The sequence below is a fragment of the Physeter macrocephalus genome, chromosome 18 (genome assembly GCF_002837175.3).
Source record: "Physeter macrocephalus isolate SW-GA chromosome 18, ASM283717v5, whole genome shotgun sequence".
Taxonomy (NCBI): Eukaryota; Metazoa; Chordata; class Mammalia; order Artiodactyla; family Physeteridae; genus Physeter; species Physeter macrocephalus.
Window position 1 is genome coordinate 52,763,849 of NC_041231.1, and position 11,213 is coordinate 52,775,061.

Here is an 11,213-nt window from a genome sequence, read left to right on the forward strand (position 1 = left end):
TCAGCGGCCATGGCTCACGGGCCCAGCCGCTCCGCGGCATGTGGGATCTTCCCGGACCGGGGCACGAACCCGTGTCCCTTGCATCGGCAGGCGGATTCTCAACCACTGCGCCACCAGGGAAGCCCTCTTGCTTTTTAAAATTTTACTCCTTAGCCACTTGTTTTGGCTCATAACAAACTAAGGGAAAGAAAGGTTTTGCCATATCTTCTGGGAAAACTGGGAGGAAGCTCACACTTATTGACTACTATTTGCACAGCATTGTACTAAGCTATTAAATTTATTATCCGTTTCAGTACTAGGACCAACCTTGAGATATGGGGATTATTATACCTATTTTAGTAACAAAGACATTGAGATTCAGAGCAATTATGACTTGCCTAAGGTAACAAAACTAGTAGCTAAGAGTCAGAATTTGAAACTCTAGTCTTTCTGGCCCTAATTCCCCTTTTACTTTATGCCATATTGCTGTACTTTAATATTTAAAAAGGAAATATAAATGAAGTGTCTGGCCAAGCAAATTTCTATATTACTCTTATAATTTGATTATGAGAGTATACTTATTGTAGAATGGTATGAGGCAATTTTGGAACTTCTCTGTATTTTTACTTCTCCCACTATAGGATATTTGCCATCTGTTGCCAAAAAAAACTATTCCACTTGTTTTAAAGTTCACAATGGGGACTTACCTGGTGGTCCAGTGGCTAAGACTCTGCACTCTCAATGCAGGGGGCCCGGGTTCGATCCCTGGTCAGGGAACTAGATCCCACATGCAGCAACTAAAGATCCTGCATGCCACAACTAAGACCTGGCACATCCAAATAAATAAATATTTTTAAAAAGTTCATGATGGCATGTGTCTTTTGAAGGCTCCCAAGAATGTTATAAAGTATGACACTAACTTTTTGTCATTGCAAGGGGATCCTGACTAAATGCATCACTCTGAACTGTTTCACAAGCAGTCTTTCCCTGCACATTCTTTCTGCCAAAAATATGCGTTCCCAAATCTTTATGGAATATTCTGACATGTGAATGCCCCCAGGTCTGTGTGGGCTGTCCACTCTAGGGACATATTAATAGATGAAGGAAAATTTTTAAAGTGTTGATATGATTTTGAGCAATGAGATGGTAGGATTTGTACATTTTTGTTCATTTCATATCAGATCCTTCACATTTTTCTTTGATGATGTCAAGAAATACAAATTTTCCTTTCTCAAGAGCAAACACTCATTTTTGTGGCTTTCACAAAATTGACTTTTGCAAACACAATACTATGTTTCACTCTACACACATCTCTGGAAAACATTAGTTCAAACATTAAAAATAGGACGCTACTTTTCAGAGCCCAATATTTTTATTAGTAAAGTGTATGTATGTAGCACACTTTGGAAGAATTTTTAAAATTTTGGTTAACTCCCTACAAACCTATGGAAAGCTAACAAAGCAACAGTCTGTGACTGCTGACTATGTATATTTGCTTTAAGTTCTCTTTCCAAACATTATTTCTTATCTAGATTTCCTATTTTTTCTTGCTTTCCTTTTTTTGGGGGTGGGGAATAACTATAGACTCACAAGAAGTTACAAAAATAGTACAGACAAGTCCTGTGTACTCTTTACCCAGTTTCCCCCGTTGGCAGCATCTTACATAACCTATAATACGTTATTAAAACTAAGAAATCGACATCTTGCTATCTTTAGATTTTTAGTTTCTTTTTGTGTTTCATCATATCAGAAAATTACCACTTTGCAACAATTAATTTCTGTTTTATCTGGCTCTTCTCCCTTTCCTTAATTAGCAGATGACAATATCAATAAGCTCGCCACAGTACCTGTCTGGAATTACAAGTTTACTAAAAAATTCTGTGGGTCAACACACTTAAAAGTGAATTATTTGTAAGATTTTTGTTTTTTCTGCTTATACTGTTCCATGTCTTCCTGCCCTAATAAACCTATAAATTTATACAACGTGCGTATGGGTGTGTTTTAATACATCCTCTGACCACTGAAATGTTTTCAGAGAGATTGCTATTAAAGTAAAAAAATGCAAAGGTCCTCATTTGACTGGGAAAAAAAAACGTTTGTAAACATCTAACTATCCGAATGAGAATGCTGTGGTCTACCGGTTCGGAAGCCAGATCTCACTTACGGCTAATTCTAGCTCCATATGGATTCTCCTAGCCAGAGCAGCTCATCCTTTACTCCACCAGAGAGCAAACGAAGGAAAGAAAAGAAGTGTAAGTTACTTTCTTCAGACTTAGTGATGAAGAAAGTTTGATGAGAAGGGAGAATTTGGAAATTCGTGTAGGTATCAGTTATGTATAAATGCCTAATCACAGATAATCAAGTGATGGCTCTTCTGCATTGTATATACATTGTAAATGAGTAATCAAACATTCTTCATATTACAGCTCATTTAGCAAACTTACTCATCTACTGTATACCAGGCTCCCAGTTAGGAACTAGTAACATAGGAACACAACAGGATCTATTTTTTAAGTGAGTATTAAGCTCTTACTATGTGCCAAGATACTTCCTAGATGCTAGGGATTCAAGGAGAAGTTAAAAAGAAAGTTGGGGCTTCCCTGGTGGCACAGTGGTTGGGAATCTGCCTGCCGATGCAGGGGACACGGGTTCGTGCCCTGGTCCGGGAAAATCCCACATGCCGCGGAGCGGCTGGGCCCGTGAGCCATGGCGGCTGAGCCTGCGCGTCCGGAGCCTGTGCTCCGCAGCAGTCAGAGGCCTGCGTACCACAAAAAAAAAAAAGAAAGTTGTGTTTCCTTCTCTCAGGAAACTTACTGTCTGGTAAGGGAGATAAATGATCACACAAAATTAACTTTATAATCCTAATAGGTATTACTAAGGGTAGGTATGTGGTACATGAGGGTGAGGTAGGAGAGACAGGCCCCAGGCTGGGCAGCTGCAGCTGGTCTCCGGCTGATGCTTTGAGATAGGATACCAGCAGGAACATTGGGCCCTGACTGGGTGCATTCTTGTGGATTTCCCAGCCCAGCACATGTGCAGAGGAGGCCCTCAGGCTAAGGGAAGGACAAAAGGAGAGAGAAGATGCCAGCAGGAGTCCATCTTGGCTGAGAGATGTGTGCCCACACCAGGACAAGATATGGAGATGACTGGCCAGAGACAATCTGGAAAACTGCCCCTATATAAGCAATCTAAGCTGCCCCTACTGGGGGCAACTCACTCTGAGCTCACTGTGTGTTCCACACATTTTTTTTTTTCACACATACTTTGTTCCTAATAAATGCTTTTATCTTTTTCACAATCTTGATCTCTTTGCTGAATTATTTCTTCAAAGAAGACACAAAGGTCCTTCTTCCAGCTTTTGACCACAGGAATCAAGGGTATCAAAGTGGAACTCAACCTAATCTGAAGTATCAGAAATGACTTCTAGCAAGAGATGCTCTGAGCCAAGATTTAAAACTGCTTCAGAGTGAACTCAGTGCAGGTGTTGGGGAAGAGAGAGGAAGAACATAAAGACCTCATGATGGGACAAGCAGAATCTCAGGGACTATAAAGAAATGAGGGAGATAATGTGAGATGAGTCTAGAGAACCAAAGGCCCACCATGCAGGGCCTTACAGGCTTCCTAAGGATTCTTATCTTTGTTTTGAAAGCAATGCAAATAAATTGAAGAGGTTTTAGTAGGAATGACATGATCAGACTTTGTGGTTTTAAATGATCACTCTAGCTTCAGTGTAAAGAATTCATTCTTTAAATAAATATGACCTGGGTGTGCACTATAGGCCAAGTACTGGTCTGCACACTGAGTACCCAGTGGTGCACAAAACGCACAGACTCCCTGTCTTTGAGGATCTTACAGACAATACATAAATAGTACATAAGATGGTGAGAAGTGCTATCAAGAATATTGGAACCCAGGTAAGAATAAGAGGGTAGGGTGCTGTTGCTATTTTATTAGTTTGAACTATATGAAAGTACTGATCTTTTTACATCTTTTTTCTTTTTAACCTCAGGATGATATTAAGTTTATGTGGTACAGCCTGGTAGGATGACATTAGTGTTATATTGTTCAACCTAATATTTGGAAGAGTCAGAGAAGACCTAATGAGGTGATGCAAAGAAAGAGGCAAGCTGTGCAAATTTGTGGTGGGGAGAGCATCCCAAGCTAAGGGAAAGCAAGCGCAAAGGCCCTAAAGCAAGAATGTAATTACCGTGTTTGAGGAGCAAAGAGGAGGCCAGTGTGACTGAAGAGTAATGGACAAGAGCGAGGAATGGCAGTAGGGACCAGAGCGTGCTGGGTCTTGTAGACCATGGTAAGAAATTGGCTTTTCCTCTTGTTTTTTTGTTTTTGTTTTTTTTTACGGTACGCGGGCCTCTCACTGTTGTGGCCTCTCCCTTTGCGGAGCACAGGCTCCGGACGCGCAGGCTCAGTGGCCATGGCTCACGGAACCAGCCGCTCTGCGGCATGTGGGATCCTCCCGGACCGGGGCACGAACCCGTGTCCCCTGCATCGGCAGGCGGACTCTCAACCACTGCGCCACCAGGGAAGCCCGGCTTTTCCTCTTTGAATGACGTGAGCTGTTGAGTTTTGAGCAGAGGAGCTACACGATCTGTCATCTTGAAAAGGACTGCTCTGTTACTGGTATACAGAGGGATCACTGTAAAATCTTTCAACTTTGCTGTATGTTTTAAATTTTTCCTAATAAAATGAGAAGACATTCAGCTACCGGATTGTAAATAGACTTTAGGGGGGTAAGGATGAGATCAGGAAGATCAGTATTGCAAAATTCAGATAGTAGTGAAGATAGTAAGAAGTGGTTAGATTCCAAATATATTTTGAAGATAGAGCCAGTAAGCTTTGCTTATAGAATGAATGGCCGCCAGATGTGAGAAAAAAGATAACACTTAAGGTTTAGACCTGAGCCACTGTAAGGATGGGGTTGCCATCTACTGAAATCTGAAAGGCAGTCTATTCAAACAGGTTTGGAGGAAAAGACTTTTTGGACAAGGTGAGTTTGTGATGCCTTAGATGCCATCTAAGTGGAGACATCAAATAGGCAATTGAATATACAAGTCAGTAATTCACAGGAAACATCCAGGTAGGAAATACAAATGTATGAATCCACCTAAAGACTAAGATATAAAGATCAGTGCCTTGAGAATTAAATGGAAATACTCAGTTTAGCCTAAAGCCTGTCATGCTTTTTGTTCTAGGCTAGTTTTGTTTGTAGTTACCAGTTACATTATATTACCATTCAGAATATTTATATGCATTACTATCTGCTATTCACTTTCATTTTAAAGGGTTTTGTGTTTTAATGTTGGTCTTATCTAAACAGATTATACATTTCTTGAGAAAAGATCTGTTTTCTTTTACACACTCCACAATGCCATATCACAGACATTTTACAATGCTCATATAATAAATTATTGGAATGTAGAGTTTGTTGTTGTTATCATAAAGCATCAATTTTCTTACAAATATTTAATTTGGACACTTGTAGCTTCGTAAGTTTACACTTACGAAAATAAGGGTAGACTTAGAATTTTCAGTCTTTTGCCCCTCACGCCCATATCACTTTGAATGAATAAGAGAGAGCCTTCTTGGGGAAAAAAAAAAAGGTTCAGCTCTCCTCCATATTAGCTTTATACTCAAACTTCACGTGATACCAAGACAGTTCCCAACAACTTCAAGTGTACCTCCACCCCAGTCCAAGTCTGGCAAGAAAGAGATCCTTCCCAGTAGTCCTGGATTCACTAATTGAACCAACCTGGTTAACTGCCCATCCCTTAACAAATTACTGAGCTAGGAAAATTCTGTGCTGTGATTGGCCAAATATGAGTCATATGCTTCACCTCTGGTTCACCCAAAGAGCATGGACTATAGAAGAGGAGTGGTTCCCTGGGAAAAAAAATGAGTCACTGTCACCAAAATAAGGAACTGGATAGTGACGTCAAAAAACAATGCATTCTACACCTGGTAACTCAAAAGGCCTAAACATTGTTCCTTAAGCTTTTAAAAGAAGTTAGTAATGCCATGCACTCAGGTTGAATCTCTTCCGATTCTGTATGCAATACTGCATTTCCCCATGAATCATTAGGCTGTCATATATTCACTTGTTATTGCTGAGTGAACCTCACCAAAAGTAAATGCATGAACAACCAGCTGGAAGGGTCACTATTTCAGCACAACACTTTCCAGGATACTCCCACCTAGGTACTGCAGGTAGTTTCTTGTCCTACAATTCTTTCCTATTGTCAGTCTGCCTGAAACATATTTATTTGCCCTCAACAGCCTGCAGGCAGGGTGGCTGCTAGCTAAGGTGCCTGGAAAACCACTGCAGAAGCAAGTGGCAATGAATCAGCCTAAATTCATCTTCTAGAAGGACATTTACATAGTGTCGAATCTTGAAAGCAAAATGTATCTACAGATATGTCTTTTCAGCTTCTTTCCAGGTTCACTGTTTCCATTCCTTTCTATACTAACAGGCTACTTTCCCCACAAGATGTCTGACCTAATTTATGTGGCATTTTTAACATTTTAGTTTAAATTTTGCTGCAGTAAATGGATAACTTTGCTATAAAGAGAATGTTGACTATCTATTAGTCTGGAATTTGGGGTGGCTCCTCTACTTTGCTGCTTCCCTGGACACCAAACATAACGTTCTCTGTCCTAGGACCTGCTTCAAGTTGGACATAAGACTGGCCGAAAATCAAACCAAATCTAAATGAATGGTTGTTGAAGTTAATCTCACATCCTGGAGCTGTGTGTGCCACGGAATAGCCTGCTTTTATTAACAAGCACAATTCTGATCAGAATCACTGCTCTGTGGTCCTGTTCATCAGAATTTCATGTTTAGAAATTGGATTTCGGTCTGGTTACTTTTAAATTTATTTATTTTATTTATTTATTTTTGACTGCGTTGGGTCTTCCTTCTGTGCGTGGGCTTTCTCTGGTTGTGGTGAGCGGGGGCTACTCTTCGTTGCAGTGCACGGGCCTCTCATTGCAGTGACTTCTCTTGTCGCGGAGCACGGGCTCTAGGCGCATGGGCTTCAGTAGTTGTAGCACATGGGCTCAGTAGTTGTGGCTTGCGGGCTCTAGAACACAGGCTCAGTAGTTGTGGCACATGGGCTTAGTTGCTCCACGGCATGTGGGATCTTCGCCGACCAGGGCTCGAACCCGTGTCCCTGCCAATCCCTTGCATTGGCAGGTGATTCTTAACCACTGCGCCACCAGGGAAGCCCAGGTCTGGTTACTTTTAAATTTTCTATTGCAGGAAAAGGTAACATAGAATAGTGTTAACCATGTATTTAAATGTTAAAAGTAGGTTACTGAACAATATGTTCTGGATGATTCCAATATTCTTAATATTATACATAGAGAATTACAGGATGAGATACCCAAATGTTAACCTTAAGAAATGGAATTATCGGTGATTTGACTTGATTGTTTACTTTCCAAAATATTCCTAGATGAAATGTACTACATCTGTCTCAGATAAACTAATTTTTAAAGATTTTTTCTTGATGTGGACCATTTTTAAAGTCTTTATTGAGTCTGTTACAGTATTGCTTCTGTTTTATGTTTTTTTGTTTTTTTGGCCCAGAGGCACATGGGATCTTGGCTCCCTGACCAGGGATCAAACCTGCACCCCCTGCATTGGAAGGTAAAGTCTTAACTACTGGACCACCAGGGAAGTCCCAGATAAATTAATTTTTAAAGAAAAGATAGTTTATAATACCAATACCCCAAAGTCAAAAATATGCAACAGATACAACTGAAAAATAGATCTAATTATGATTCTCACTGCTCAAAAACCATTGTAGATTTTCCTCTTGCTTGGCATACATCATTTATTCTTTCATTTAAAACAAAAAAGCATGTCCTGGATGCTTGGGAGTAAATGAACAATACAAGTGCAGCTCCTGCCCTCCTAGAACTAACTAACTAACTAACTGTCTAGTGGAGATATAATGAGTTAGCTGATAGCAAACCCAGTGTGTCACATTCAATAGCAGTTTCATGCACTCCCCACCAAAATACCCAACCCTCCTTTTACAGAATAAATTCTGGCATTGGCACATCAGCTGACAAGCATGTTGAACTCTCCCATGGTGGCACTCACTGCTGGTCCATGCTTCAGTCTGAGCCTCATCCCCATTGCTGTCCACACGCTAGTTTTCAATTATTAGAGCAGCGTTCAATTATTTGAGTATTCACACACGTAGATAACAAACTTGCGGTTACCAAAGGGAAAGGAGGGATAAATTAGGAGGCTGGGATTAATATATACACACTACTATGTATAAAATAGATAACCAACAAGGACCTAGTGTACACAGGGAACTATACTCAATATTTTGTATTAACCTACAAGGGAAAAAGAGTCTGAAAAAGAATATATATATATATAAAACTGAATCACTGTGCTGAAACTAATACAACATAGTAAATAAACTGTACTTCAATTAAAAAAAAAGAAAAAATTATTCGAGTATTTACTTGCTCTTATTTTATAAAAATGAAAGTACAAATACTAGTTATAGGAAATGTAGATCTTATAAGTGTAATGTGAATGATGTAAAGATGAAATCCTTAAGTGTGCCAGAAGCAGTGAGTGTCTAGCCTCAACCAGACGATGAGACATTCATGAAATGAAGGCCAGTAGACAGAGTGAAGGAAAGAAGAAAATCAGAGAGCAAGCAGAATCTTGGAAATATTCATTGTTCAATGTCATAGCTAAAAGTTTAGCTATGTTTAGAGATTTCGATCTTACTTTTTAGCTCTGTAGGAAAGGATTCCTCCTAAACCAAGGAAGTTTATTGTTTGATTGTTAGATACATTTGCAGGTGTGCTTTACATTTGACAGTTGGGAACTGCCTTTGGTGGTTCACCATTGCCTATAGAACTTTTCTAAATCATTTATCACATCAGTGATGTTAACATCCACGAGTTTATAGTGATATTAAGAAAAGAAAGAACTTACAAGTTACCTATAAGTTGTTACAGCAGGTTGCTAAATTATACATTAATGGTAATCGGTAAATAAAACATTTATTCTGCCTTTTTTGTACAAATTGTATTTTAGGGTAGCCAAAGAGTTGTTAAGAAAAAGTCCTTTTGTATGAAATATTTCCAACTAATAAATGTAAAAGGAATGATTTAAAACCTCATCATTTCGGAGACTCAAAAAAAATATCAGATTTAAATGACAATCATCGATGGCTGCTAAAACCATTAAGTGAAAGATTGATGGATAGAGTTATATGAATGGATTACGCTTATGACACGTGGACCCACTGATCAACTGTAACATCACTAAGACTTGAACAACCATACATCTACACGTCCTAAGGTGGTGCAATTGAAAATATACTGAATCACCTATGATGTATTTTTGCCACTCCCCAAAATATTTTGAGTTTGAATCCAATCAAGCCTGTAAATGTAACTATCAATTTATGGAGAGAAGGGAGAATGAACAATATAGGAAAGTGTCAAACAACACCAAGAAGATGCAATCAGTTAACCCCAGAATGTGGAAAGTTCTACTGGACAAATGAGAGGATTTCTTCAACAAAGAAATTACCTTAATAAATTAAAAGAGATTTAAGACAGCTAACAACCAAATACAGTATATGGATCCTGATTTGACCAATTATAAACAGACGTTTTTGACACAATGGGGAAATTTGACCAAAGACTGGATATTAGATGATATTAAGGAATTATTATTAATTTAAAGGTTAATAATTTTGTCAGTGTCATAATATTGTGTCACAGCATACAGTGGTTATGTTTTTGAAAACAGTCTTTTGTCTATTATAGACATATTATAAATAATTTAAGGGTGAAATTCTGTGATCTCCAGGACTGCCATTAAGATACTCTAGAGGGAAGGGGGGAAATGGCAGGACAGATGAAACAAGATTAGGTGAGGGTTGATAGGTGTTAAAGCTGAGTGATGGGTATATGCTGGAGATGGGATATAATACTATATTCTCTATTTTATGTGTGTGTTTTAAATTTGCCATAATAGGAAGTCAAAATTTAAATCAATACATACATACATACATATATAAAGGCTTTAGGGCAGCTTACTTCTGCATCTGACTTGTTACCTGGGGAAGAGACTGAGTGAATGAATCCAAAAAACTATAATATAGGGATCCCTGAGCCAGTTAGTATGGGTGTACTTGTCATAATGTGTAATCCTGAGGAAAGGAAAATCTTCCTTTCTTTTTTGTGGAACCCCTGAGGGGAAATGCACCAGTAACAGCCACAGTGAGGACAAGAAGCTCAATCCAAATCATTTCTTTTGGACGGCCTGTGTATCCACAGGTGATCAAAGGAGTGGTAGCTGAAGCCCTCCCTGACACCTGGGACTGGGGTCTGAGTTGTGGTGTAATTATCTTAGACTGGGGCATACGTAAGAGGTATAAGGACAGTGTGCTCAAATCCTGTGGGCAGCAGTGGATGTTGACAAGATCATTGCTTTCCAAGGGCATAGCTATGGAATGTTCCAGAGTCAGCAGTGACGCCAGGCTCCCAGCTGCTACAGCACTAGGGTAACAACTTCCAGAGCAATCAGCCCTGGTTGTGATGGCTGTGATTCCTAGACACAGGGGAAGGAGGTGGAGCGAGAAGGAGAGAAGGGGTGGCCTGGGTTTCCCAACTGATCTAGACGTGTGGGGCTTGCATTGACAAACCAGAGACATCCATCCCTATGGTGAGACACTGTGCGTTTGTCAGCTGGTGAAGCAGGATTTACTCATTACCCAGTTCTCGAATTGCATGATTCTATCATTGTATTACATGGAAATGACTCTGAACATGATTTGGTGGCGTGACCAGAGTGCTCCTCCCACTTCCTTGTCTCTTGCATAATCTTGGACAGGTCGCCCTTCTTTAAATTAGGATAATAATACCTTGCCTTTCTACCTCCAGGGCTGTTGTGAGGATCTTGAGAGATAATATATGGAACTATAATTTTTGTGAACTATCAAATGCTATTCAAATATTTAATTTGATATAAAGGTCACATATTATTCTGACCTTAAATGACTAGCTGATTTATATCTTTTTTTTTTTTTTTTTTTTGTGGTACGCGGGCCTCTCACTGTTGTGGCCTCTCCCGCTGCGGAGCACAGGCTCCGGATGCGCAGGCTCAGCGGCCATGGCTCACGGGCCCAGCCTCTCCGCGGCATGTGGGATCTTTCCGGACTGGGGCACGAACC